Source organism: Callithrix jacchus, chromosome 6, assembly GCF_049354715.1.
Source record: "Callithrix jacchus isolate 240 chromosome 6, calJac240_pri, whole genome shotgun sequence".
In the NCBI taxonomy this organism is placed as follows: Eukaryota; Metazoa; Chordata; class Mammalia; order Primates; family Cebidae; genus Callithrix; species Callithrix jacchus.
The window spans coordinates 78,998,999-79,012,448 of record NC_133507.1 but is presented as its reverse complement, the minus strand read 5'-3'; the positions used below and the strand labels follow the sequence as shown (position 1 = coordinate 79,012,448).

Here is a 13,450-nt window from a genome sequence, read left to right as displayed (position 1 = left end):
AGGCCGAGGACGGCCCAGAGACTCCTATACAAGACCTGGTTAAGATGGCCTTTAAGGTCTTTAATGCCAGGGAAGATGCGGCAGAGGTTGCCCGCCAAGCTCGATTGAAACAAAAGGTTGCGCTGCAGACCCAAGCCCTGGTGGCAGCCCTACGGCCGGCAGGAAACAGGGGTCCGAATAGCCGCTCCAAGCCCCCGCCAGGGGCATGTTTCAAATGCGGCAAGGAAGGGCATTGGGCCTCTAGTTGCCCTCAGCCATGGCCGCCAGCCAGGCTCTGCCCCCTCTGTCAGCTCAGTGGCCACTGGACATCAGAGTGCCCCCAGGGATCCAGGACCCCGGCCAACACAAGCCGAGGTAGTGGACCAAGGGGTGCCTCTCCGGGAGGGCCAACCCCTGATCCTCCGGCTCGGGAGTCTGGCTCTCCTGGCCGCCTATAACCTGAGCTACTGGGGCTTTTGGACGACTAGGGAGGCCCAGGCTCGTCGACCCCAGTAACCCTCGCCGAGCCTCGGGTGTCACTTCAGGTAGTGGGAAAAAGCGTCTCCTTTTTGCTCAATACGGGGGCTACCTACTCTGTGCTTCCCTCTTTTCAGGGCCAGACCATACTTTCCCAGGTCTCTGTTGTGGGAATCGATGGAGCTGCCCACACCCCACGCCAGACCCCACCGCTCACCTGTATGTATAACTCAGTCCCATTCAGCCAATCTTTCCTCATTATCCCCTCTTGCCCTGTGCCTCTGCTGGGACGAGACATCCTAACAAAACTCAAAGCCCACATCACTTTCCCCACCTCTCCCCAACACCTCCTGTTAGTTGCTCACCACCTCGACTCTGACTCAGGCTATGCCTCCCCAGACATCCTCCTCCCTAAAGTACACCCTAAAGTATGGGAAACGGACACACCTGTAGTAGCCACACACCACAAGCCAGTTAAGGTTTGCCTCCGGGAACACTCCTCCCGGTTTCTTTGTCGACCTCAGTTTCCTATTTCCAAGAAGCACCGCCTAGGACTTCGCCCTATCATTGAGAGGCTAAAAAGTCGTGGTCTCCTAGTACCCACCAATTCCCCATGTAACACTCTCATCCTCCCAGTCTGGAAACCCTCAGGAGAATACCGCCTGGTCCAAGACCTCCGACTAGTCAATGCTGCAGTAGTCCCTATACATCCTGTAGTCCCAAACCCGTACACCATACTCTCCAGAATTCCCTCCGATACTACCTTTTTCTCGGTCCTTGACCTCAAGGACGCCTTTTTCACCATTCCCTTACACCCAGATTCCTATTTCATCTTCGCCTTCACCTGGGAAGATCCACTTACTGACAACTCCTGTCAACTCACCTGGACAGTTCTTCCCCAAGGTTTCAGGGACAGCCCCCACCTGTTCGGTCAGGCCCTGGCAACAGACCTTCTTGACTGCTGCCTAGCCCCATCTACTGTTCTGCAGTATGTTGATGACTTACTCGTCTGTTCCCCCAGTCAGGAAGAGTGCACCCGAGCCACAACGGTTTTGCTCAATTTTTTAGGAGACAAAGGGTATAGAGTTTCAAGAAAGAAGGCCCAACTCGTTACCTCATCAGTCATTTACTTGGGCCTACAGCTTTCCCCGGGAGAGAAATCCATTATCCCCAATCGACTGCAGGCCCTGAAAGCCCTCCAACCCCCACAGTCTGCCACTGAAATACTCTCCTTTCTGGGGGTAGTGGGATTCTTCCGGCATTGGGTGCCCAACTTTGCCCTACTGGCCAAGCCACTTTACCAAGCAGCCGCAGATACTCCTGAAGGCCCACTTACTTCACAGGGAACAGTGACTCGAGCCTTCCACGCGCTCCTACAAGCGCTATGTGCTTCAACCTTTCTTGCTCTGCCCAATCCCAATCTTCCTTTTCACTTGTATACGGATGAGAAAGCCCACGTCGCGGTAGGAGTCCTGGCTCAACCGGTCGGTGACACCCTCCTTCCACTAGCATACCTCTCCAAGCAACTCAGCCCCACAGAAAAGGGATGGCCCCCTTGCCTTCGAGCCTTGGCAGCGGCCGCTACGCTTACAACGGAAGCTCTTAAGATTAACCTCCAACAACCTCTCAAAGTATTCTCCCCCGACAGATTGCAGGAACTCGTGTCTAGTCAGGCTTTACCACACCTTGGGCCGTCCAAGATACAGCTCCTGCACCTTCTGTTCCTGGAAAATCCGGATGTCTCCCTCTCTCACTGTTCTGCTCTTAATCCAGCCACCCTCTTTCCTTCTCCCACCGCACCAATACTAGACCACCAATGTCTTGAAGTCATTATTGAAACTCAGTCTCTGCGGCCAGATCTATACTCTACCCCCATCGAGGCCGAAGCAACACTTTTTGTAGATGGGAGCTCCTTCCTATGCCCAGGGAAACCCCGTATTGCTGGATATGCAATAGTGACCCCTTCAGACGTCGTTGAGACTCATTCCCTCCCCTTAGGAACCACCTCACAACAGGCTGAGTTAGTCGCCCTCACCCGGGCTCTCAAGTGGGCCAGGGACAAAACTGTCAATATATACACAGACTCAAAGTACGCTTTCCTTATTGCACACTCCCATTGTATGATCTGGAAGGAGAGAGGATTCTTGACCACCAAGGGCACCCCGGTAGTTAACGGAAAGCTTATAGCCGATCTTATCTCAGCCATCCAGCTTCCAAAGCAAGTTGCTATCATTCACTGTCGAGGACACCAGACCTCCAGATCCCTAGTAGCCCTGGGTAATGCTTTTGCGGACAGGACGGCCAGGGAGACAGCGCAAACCTGCCCACCCCCAAAAGAAATCTACTTCCTGTCACGCTGCTACAAACCCCAGTATTCCAACTCTGAGCTCGAACTTTTACAGCAAAACCCTGGAGTGACCTTCAGGGATGGATGGGCCTTCAATCACAACCTTCTGATACTTCCTCAAGCACAAAAGACTACCATCATAAAGGACATCCACGATTCCCTGCATATCGGGCCAAAAGCCCTGCTCCACTTCCTCCTACCCATATTACATCCAGAAGGGCTTTCCCCCCTTATTCACCAGGTCCATGCTCAATGTCTCATTTGTGCGAAGACCAACCCCCAAGGAGCCTGTCACCTCCGCCAACAGCTCCACCAGTTGCGCGGATCTTTGCCAGGACAAGATTGGCAAATTGATTTTACTCACATGCCAAGACATAAACAGTTTCGGTTCCTGTTAACCATCGTTGATACTTTTTCAGGCTGGATTGAAGCTTTTCCCACCACTTCAGAGTCTGCCGACACCGTTGCCACCCATCTTATCCAGGACATCATCCCTCGGTTTGGGCTTCCAGCCACTATTCAGTCAGACAACGGCCCGGCCTTTGTCTCCAAAGTTACTAATGCTGTCTGTGCTTCCCTAGGAATTCAGTGGAAGCTGCATGCGGCCTACCACCCCCAGTCATCGGGTAAGGTAGAACGGGCTAACGGACTCATCAAAGATCAGCTTACCAAACTTTCTCTCGAGCTTAAGCAGTCGTGGGTCTCCTTACTACCGTTAGCTCTTACCAGGCTGCGGGCCCGCCCCCGAGGAGCCTCACAGCTCAGTCCATTCGAGCTCCTATACGGGCGACCTTTCCTGCTATCCACTCCACCTTCTCCAGGAAGTTCCCCTCTGAGCACCTACCTTCCCTATTTTACCCTCCTCAGACATCTACTCAGGGAACACGCCAACGCTTCCATACCCCAGACCTCAGAGATTCCACCCGCTCTGGGAAAGGTTGCCCCTGGTGACTCTGTCTTCATTAAAACTCTCACTCCAAAACCCATCTCACCCCGCTGGGAAGGGCCCTACACCGTCATTTTAGCCACCCCAACGGCCATCAAGGTTGCCCAGATTCCATCTTGGGTCCATCTCTCAAGAGTAAAAAAGTATCCCGATGGCTCTTCTAGTTCCCGTTGGGAGTGTGTTCCTACTGGTCCTCTATCACTTAAGCTCTTTAAGCCCTGAATTGTCCTTAGCTAACCCACAGTACGTCTGGAGATTTTTTCTCACTGAAAATTATACCAAAACTACTGGGATTTGCTCGACCCCTCCTTACTCCCATAACCACCTCCTGACCACGTCAGATTGCCCCACCACAGGATGTGCATTCCCCATCCAACTCAACTTCTCCACCTTTAACAACGTCCACAATACTCACCCATTGCTATGCTTTAACTATAAACAGACAGGTGATTGTAAGACCTCCAGTTGGCACTCTTGTCTGGGATGTGTCTGGGGCTCCTGTCAGAGTGATCCCACAGCTGACGAATGGGAGCAGGGTGGCCGCTTCCCTTCCCTCCTTAAGAGGACCACAAAATTCGACTCAGAAGGCAACCCCAGCAAAGAAACCCAACTTACTCTAACCATTCCAGACCCCTGGGACGATAGATGGCAAGCACCCCAAAAGGCCTCAGTCTACGAGACCAGTACTATAAGTTATCCGTCCTAACACTTATATATCTGGCGGGCATATGTCCTCACCTCTCCAGAAATCCACAACACGATCCAAGTGCAAGAAACTACATTAAAAACTCAGCTAGCCCCTTTCTCGTGGTTAACCCTTATGAGAGAAGGCCTAAAGCTTGCCAATCAGACAGGGCTGACCAATCTGACCTCTTGCCTCCTGTGTGTGGCTCTTGGACAATCTCCTCTAGTCGCAGTCCCGACCATGTTCTTTACAAGCCACATCAACGGGACAGGCCGACACCCCCCAATTCCAGACGTCCCACTCTTCTATCTCAACACTTCACCCTTTCCGGCCTGCTACTCTTCTCAGAGCTCAGACCCCACATGCAACAAAACTCAACAACTCACAACCAATCTAACAGCTCCCCAAGGTTTTTACTTTTGGTGCGATGGTACCCTCTCCAAACTACTAACCCAGTCCGACCTTCGAGGACATTCCCGCTGTCTCCCTGTCACCTTGGTCCCACGCCTTACTGTCTATTCACCGGCTGAGTTCCTTATGATGCACACTAGCATGTCTTCCGCACGCCCCAGCCCCCATCGTCAACGAAGGGCTGCCTTTCTTCCCATAGCTATTGGGCTCTCCCTCGCAGGATCCACAGCTGCTATAGGCCTAGGAAGCGGGCCCTGATTAACACCCACCAGGCCCTAGCCCGCCTTTCCTCACAGCTGCAAACTGCAATTGATGACTCTGCTGCCTCCCTAGATTCTCTCCAACGACAGGTCACTTCGGTTGCCCAAGTAGCCCTACAAAACCGAAGGGCTCTGGACCTACTTACGGCTGAGCGAGGAGGGACCTGCATCTTCTTACAGGAAGAATGTTGCTACTACATCAATGAATCCGGGATAGTAGAAACCCGCATCGAAAATCTCCAGAAGATCAAGACGGAGCTACAAAGTTACCAGTTTACCACTAAAGCCACCGCATGGTGGTCGTCATCCATGTACACCCTCCTATCCCCACTGATAGGGCCTCTGCTTATCATCTGTCTTTTCTTACTCGGCGCCCCTTGTTTCTTTCAGTTCTTGCAGCGCCGTTTCCAGGAGCTCACCCGGATCACCATCAACCAGATGCTGCTACAACCAGTCCTCAGCCATCCAGATTGCGCATATACCCCCCTACCAACCTCCCAGACTCCGTAAAAAACCCCACTCCGCCCCTGTCCAGCAGGAAGTAGCCAGATCGATTTCCGCCGCCCTTTTTTCCTTTTTAAGGAGTCGGGAATGTTTGGTAGAAAGTCCCGCCATTCTTTCCCCCAGGTTTCTTGCCCCCACCCTCCCCTCAGGCTTCCTGCTGCCCTGAGAAAAGCCCACCAAGCCTGCTCTGTTCTGCCCAGCAACAGCAAGCAGCCAACCATTCCAGCAGTAAAGCCCGCCAAGCCTCAGCCTATCCTGAACCGACACATAACCCTCTGAGCCACCTCAGCAGTCTGCCTAGAGACGGACAGCCTATCCTAAGCTCCCACAACACTCTGCCAGCCCTGTGTCCATGCCCCGTCCACCCCCCTATAAGACCCTCCTACCCCAGTTACGGGGTCGCAGCCAGCCCCGATCTCCTTCCTTTCCTGGCCTGCCCGCTGGTCCCAATAAACCTGACCTTGGCTTCAAACTCTCGAGCTGTTTACTTGGGATCGGGTACCGGGCAGGGGTCTACAGGAGGGGTCGCACAATGGGGATTATGCAAACTACAATTCAAGGTGAGATTTGTGTGGAGACACAGCCAAACTCTATCAGTGAGCTGGTCTGCTGTAAAGACAGGAGACAACAGAGAATCTCTTACCTCACTAGTTAATATAGGACTGTGGGTCTGGTGAAAAAATTCATGTAATTATTGGCCAGAGCAAGAAGGAAGCTGAAAGCTTCTCTGCTGCTAGTATGGGGGCTGCTGAGAGAGGTCAGTGACTTACATGATTTGAAAAGTTTTCTCACTAGTGAGAAAAAGCCCTGGACCAGTGGAAGGCAGCATGATGGAACAAAATAGCAAAAGGAAGAACAAGAAGACCAGTCTTACTGAAAACACCAAGCTAGCCAAGGAAGACTGATAAACCAACTTCAAAGGCAATTGTAACTATATAAAGTGTAGACTACCGAATGCCAGCCATGATGCTAGGGGCTTTTGTAGTCAACATCTCCTGTAGTCCTCAAAAGCACTATAAAAAAGATTATATTACACATCCCCATTGGACATGTGAAGTCATAGAGACCCTACCTTCCCTCCCTGCCTTTCTTCCTTCTCACATTCTTTCTTTTCTCTCTTGTTTCCTTCAACAAATATTTGTTGAGACTCTACAGCATATCAGTGGATTCAGAGGTGAACGAGGAAACAAGATCTCCGTTTTAAAGGACATAAATTTTAATAGAAGATGACAGGTAATTAAACAAACAAATGAAAAGATAAATGAATATATAAAGTAAAAATGGTGATAAATTCAATGCATAGATTCAAAGTAGGGTGATATTGAGGGAAATTTTGGGGGTAACAGAAATGCTCTACATTCTCATTGTGATGGTGAAAGTTACACAACTGAATGTGTTTTTCGGAATTCATAAAATGGTACACCTTGTAAAGGCTAACTCTTACTAGATGTAAATTTTATCTCAAAAAACCTGACATTTAAGAAAATAGGGTCCTAATTAGCCAGATATGGTGGTGCATGCCTGTAGTCTCAGCTATTTGGGAGGCTGAGATAAGAGGATCATTTGCACCCTGGATGCAGAGCTTACAATGAACTAAGATTGCACCACTGCACTCCAGTTTTGGCGACAGAATGAGAAGAAAGAAAGAAAGAGAGGGAGAGAAAGAAAGAAAGAAAGAAAGAAAGAGAGAAAAAGAAGGAAGGAAGGACAGAAAGAAGAAAAGAAAAGAAAGAGAAATAGTGTCCTAAAATAAAAGTGACTGAATGCTACTTTAGATTGGGTGACAAGGGCCTCAGTGAGGAGGTAGTAATTAAGCTGACATTGAGTGAAATAAAGAAGATGAAGGAAAGATTAACACAGCAAAAGGAAACACTGATTGCAAAATCCCTACAGTGGGAACAAGCTTGGCATGTTCAAGTTAGGACAGGATGGGTGAGGTTTAAGAAGTAGACAAGACCTAGAGCATGGGGAATGGCAGGGAGCTTGGAAGCCAGGATCAAGAAATTGATGTTATTTTTGGTGCTACAAGAAAACTTGAGGGGTTTTTAAGTAGGGGAGTTATCAGTTCTGATTTCTGCTTTTAATACAGCATCCAGGTTGATTTACAGAGAATGACTTCTAGGTAGCAAGAGAGAAAGGAAGGAGATAAGAAGCTATGACAACAGTCTAAGGAAGATATCATGGTGTCACGGACTGGGGTGGTAGCATAGAGATGGAAAGAGGCAGATCAGTCAGTGGTATTGTTTAGTTAGGGTAACAAGTAAATCCCAATCCCAGTAGCTTAACCGAGTAGAATTTTGTTTGGTGTTCCTGAGTGGTGTGATCCCCGCTACCTGGTCACACAGAAAATGAGGCTTTTCTGTCTTTTGGTTCCACTCTCTTTGAGGTCTCAAAAGTCCTCATTCAGTCATCAGATTGCAAATAACCAACCACTTCACAGGCCTGGACTGAAAGTGTTATACATCATGTTAACTCATATCCTGATAGTACAATCTAGCCACTTGACTGCACAAAATGGCAAAGGAGGCAGGGAACTAGAGCCTGTGACTGTGCCCAGCAAAAAGGGAACCTGTGGTAATCATCCAACAATCTCTGCCACCATTTGTCTTTGAAGGTAGGAACCATAGGACATGGAAGTGGATTGGCTGAGATTGGTGAGAGAAATCAAGATGGAAACCTAGGATTTCTGTCACTAGGACTTCTTGGTAACAGAGGTGAAAGATCTAGGAGATGTGCTTGATTCTTCTCCTTCCCTTAGTCCTCCCTGTTGTACCAAAAGAAGGAATGATGAGTGGAAGAAGATGCAAAGATCTTGCCCATAGCAATTGAGCAGGACATCTACGCAGAAAGGAAGCTGTCTCTAAAAGCAGGCTGTCTCCGATGACATAAATTATTTCTTTGAAGGAGGATGCACTCAGCTTTCTTAACTATATCTAATACTTGATGGACAAAGCCACTAGCCCTGGTGGCAGCTACTCTTGCCAGCGTTATCAGTACCAAAGATGCTAAGATCAAAAATTTTCCTGGTAGATTTTCCCTTCACTATGCCAGAGGATGTGGAATGACAGCAGGCATAGCATTACATTTAATGAAACCCCTTTCCAAAACTTCCAAGTGAATAATCAAATCAACTTGAGAATATTCCAAACAGGGAAGTGTGAACTCCTTGAGATGATATTTTATTAATCTTTATATCCCTACCTACTGTTTACAGCATAATGCTCAACACAAACAATGGCCTTAGTAAACATTTCCAAAAAGTTAAATATCTATTTGGAGGCTAAGGTATAGACCTTAAGTACATTGGAGTTATCCAAAAGTTGGCTGGCACAGTGGTAATCTCAGCACTTTGGGAGGCAGAGGCGGGCAGATCACTTGAGCTCAAGAGTTGGAGACCAGCCTGGCCAACATGGCAAAACCCCACCACTAAAGAAAATACAAAAATGAGCCTGGGGAAGTTGAGACTGCGGTGATCACACTCTAGCTTGAATGACAGAATGATACCATGTTTCAAAAAATTCAAATTTAAATTTAAAAAAATTAAAATTAAAAAAGTAACCTGCTGTGCCATGTAACCTAACACAAATCTATGAATTATCACTTGGCTTTCTTCCCATAATGACTAATCTGTTTTTCACTTATCTAGTTAAAAATACGATACTCCAGTTTCTTAGGAACTTGTAAATTTTAATACTCCTGTCCTCATGGTGCTTTTTCTTTTTTAAATCTATGAATTATTACTTGGCTTTCTTCCCATAATGACTAATCTGTTTTTCACTTATCTAGTTAAAAACACAATACTCCAGTTTCTTAGGAACTTGTAAATTTTAATACTCCTGTCCTCATAGTGCTTTTTCTTTTTTCTTTTTTTAGACAGAATCTCACTCTGTCACCCAGAGTGCAGTGGCATAATCTTGGCTCACTGTAGCTTCCACCTACATGATGGAAAGAAAAAGATTCTTTTCAAAAATTAGATTTACCATCTTAGGCCAGGCGTGGTAGCTCATGCACCAACACGCCCAGCTAATGTTTGTATTTATAGTAAAGATGGGGTTTCACCATGTTGGCCAGGCTGATCTGGCCACTCCTGACCTTGTGACCTGCCCACCTCGGCCTCCCAAAGTGTTGGGATTACAGGCGTGAGCCATGGCACCTGGCCACCTCGTGTTTCAATATCTATATTAGCTCAGTTCTTCCTATAAATCAGAGAATAGATTGTTAGGCTAGCAGTAATATGTGACCCCAAAATCTCAATAACTTAGAATAAGAAAGGTGTATAGTTCATTCAGGTTATATAAAATCCAGGGATCAATTAGGTATCAGGGTGAAAGAATAGCTGCCATCAAAGATATTTCCCTCCATACCAGAAGGAAAGAGTTCTGGAGAATTAGCAATCAAATTATCACCTCTAAGATGACATACAAAATTTTTGCTCACATCCCATAAATAATCACATGGTCCCATCAAACCACAGATGGACACAAGTACAATGCTATTGTGTTTGCTAGAAGTTGGAGAGTTGGAAATATTTGGTGAAGATTACTAACAACTGTCACACTGCATAAGTATTGGAAGTACAACATTAGTTTTGGATCTCTTTCTGACATCTGCTTACCCATAAACTTGAAAGCGCATTATTCCATTCAGTGTTGTACACAGGCTCATATTCACTGTCTCAAAGCTTTTTGATATAAAATAATTAAATATTTCACTTTTTCAAATATTTCCCATTGTTCTAGTTAGGCTCCATCCTGCTCACTCACCCTGTAAAAGTTTGCACTCATTATTGAATGAATGAGTACAATGCCACATATTTCATGTCTTTAAGCTTGTTCTATGTCGCACGTAAGAATTTCTCTCTAATCGTTTTAAATCATACTCAAGGGGAATGAGTTTTTCTTCCCATATTGCCTTTATTCCCATCCTTAGTCCATGTGGAGATCTGGGGGTGGGTGGGCATTCCAGTACTGCAAATTTATGTCCTTACTGGCAGTGTTAAGAATGTATTGACATATTTTGTAACTCACTGGGCTTGCTCCACCCTTTTCTTATCTCATCTTGCATTTTTCCCTCTCTTTCCAAGATTGCAACATATAATCAATAAAGGATATAATTTATATTTTATTTTTCATACAGTGTGTCAAAGAATTGCATTTTTGCACATCTTGTCATTCTAATCCAGTCTTAAGTATAATCAGATGTGTTCTCTTAGAACCTGTTTTCCTTCTCTCTTTTTCTCCTGTCTATATTCACCTGACACTTCCCCATCCCTTTTCCCTGTCAGCTGAAACTCAGCATGTCAAAAGGATATAAAGTATTTCCTCTTAACCACTGACAGATGTTTCAAATTCTACTTTAGTGTCTCTCTCTTTTTTTTTTTTTTTTGAGACATCATATCGTTCTGTTGCCCACGCTATACTGTAGTCATGCAATCATACTTCACTGCAGCCTCAAACTCCTGGGCTCAAGTGATCCTCCTGCCTCAGCCTCCTGAATAGCTGGGACTACAGGCACACACTGGCATACTGGCTAATGTCTCAATTTTTCAGTTATCTTCACATAATAGTGACATCATGAACTACCACGGCAGGTTAAGAGAGCTTAAGCTTGTTCAGAGCAGCCCTATGCCGATTCAGATATGGAGTTCTCCCTACCATGCCATTAGGAATCTAATAGCTGCTTAGGCCTATGGATATTGGAACATTATGGAAAAGCAACCAAAAGAGGAACTCCTCTACAAAAAGCAGTCTTGCTGGGTTTTCAGTTAGTGGTGAATGTGTGAGGGAGCCACTGCACATCTTGACCCAGAAGTTGTGGGAGGGGAGGGCATTCCTCTGCAAAGGCAGAATACTTGACTGGTAAAGTCTTCCAAGCCCTTGAAAGGAAATTCCATCAGTGTATCTTCTCCCAGCTCCTCAGGAGGCTCATCCTGAGTGGTGTGTGCTGGAAGCTGGGCAGGGGGTGCTTCTTAGACCACTTCCAAGATAAGTTTACAGGCAACATTTCCTTAGCTACTCTCTCTTGTCTTTTCTCTCTTGTCCTTGGGATTACCCTCTGCATCTTTTCCATATGAAAACCCCATTTCACCTTTCTTTTCATAATAGAATTGAATGCCCCTCAAAATGAGAACCCACAACATTAGGCATTATTCTGTAATTCCTTGATGATAGGGAGGATGAGATTTTTCAGACACTATGCCGAGGTAAGGGGAAATATTTATATTCTGCATGAAAGTTGGGAGAGGGAAGAAAGAAATTCTCACCCCAGATTGGGTTAATTCATCAAAGCAACTCATTAAATTTTTGTGTTAAAACAAATTGAGCATTTACACTCGGCTCTACTAGGAACTTCATTAAAATGCAAATGAACACAGAAGGGTATCTGTTCTTAGTTATCTGGCCTAAGTAAAGATTAATTGCAAACTCTTTTCTGAGAGTAATTTTTGATAAATTAGAACTAGGGGAAAATTAGGAGCTTGAGAGAGATGCGGAAAGGGCACCACTGGAGGATGTGACAAGCAAAGAACTGGAAGGGCTTTAAGAAAGTTTTGCTGTAGCATTGCACAAGTAAAGTTATATTTACTTCCTAAACCACAGACTTAAAATACTCAAAAATTATACTTTCCAAAGAAACATCATGGTTTGTTCCTTCCAACTACCTATGAATCTTGCTCTCACTAACCATGCCTATCTTCTTCATAGTCACACCACCTGGTCTAGACTATACACTTCTCTTTTGCAACAAACTTAAATTCACTAACCCTATCTGTGAACTTGGATACAATTCCCTCATCTTTCATGTGCCATCGGTCCAAAATAAAGATTTTTGAACGCTAGTAACTTTATGCATAATCCACTGAGCACCCAATAAATTCTGTTCTCTCAGCCTACATCCCCATAACTGCTCTTTTAAAAAGAGATGAGACCAGAACATTCCTGAGATGTTCAATGCAAAGACATCTAAGGGATTTGAAGCTAACTTCAGATCAGAGCATGTCTAATAAGTTGGCTTTTTCAAAAAACTCCAACATCATTGGAGGTACTAAGAAAGCTTGGGAGAAATGAATGCTATAATGGAAAGCAATCTGAGACCAAAAGTAGAGAATCTAAGTAACAAAACAAGACCAATTTTTTTTAAAAAAAATCAAAAGTTGACAATAAATGGCTATCAATGAACAACAGGAAATGACATTAGCATCAGTGGCAGTGGGAATATTATCATATCTGTTACTCAAGGATTTTACACAAAAGAGGAGGAAAGTTTGGGATATTTGAAGGCATGATGACTTTTCTGTAATAATTATTAACTATTACCTTGATCATCTTCTTCGTTAGAATGATCTAGGGAAACTAGGGACATATATATTTTTGTTAACTTTATTAGTCTACCCACTTTTCTCCCAACACTTCAAGAATTTGTGGCCTGGGAAAACTGTGTTATAATAGGACATCCCAAAGCTGCTGGAACACCCTGACACTCTGCAATTGAACTACTTTTCTGGGAGCTGATGCATTTATTTCACTGCTGTACATAATAACCAAAGACTGCAACAGACCTCACCCCAGAAGAAAAGCAAACAGAGAGTAAGAAAGTCATAAATCATTGGAGAAAAATTAGGATTCACCAAACTGTGCAAGCTTTTGTTTTAAATTTTTTATACAGGCTTGACAATGTTTAGGAAAAGCCAGTTCAACATTACCAATAAAAGATTAGTGTTTAATCCCATATCCCGTAATTGACATGGCAAATAAGACATTTAGGATTTATCTTGAAATTCCTACTGAAGCTTGACTTTTAGTCACTGCTAAATCTGCATCAAGTAAAGTGTTTGTGACTGACAA

At 45.4% G+C, this 13,450-nt stretch overlaps 1 protein-coding gene across 4 annotated transcripts in view; it reads right to left on the bottom strand.

The window, feature by feature from the left end:
* NMI (N-myc and STAT interactor) overlaps positions 1–13,450 on the bottom strand; it is a 120,825-nt gene that overhangs the window by 70,754 nt on the left and 36,621 nt on the right. The gene's annotated exons all lie outside the window — the stretch shown is intronic.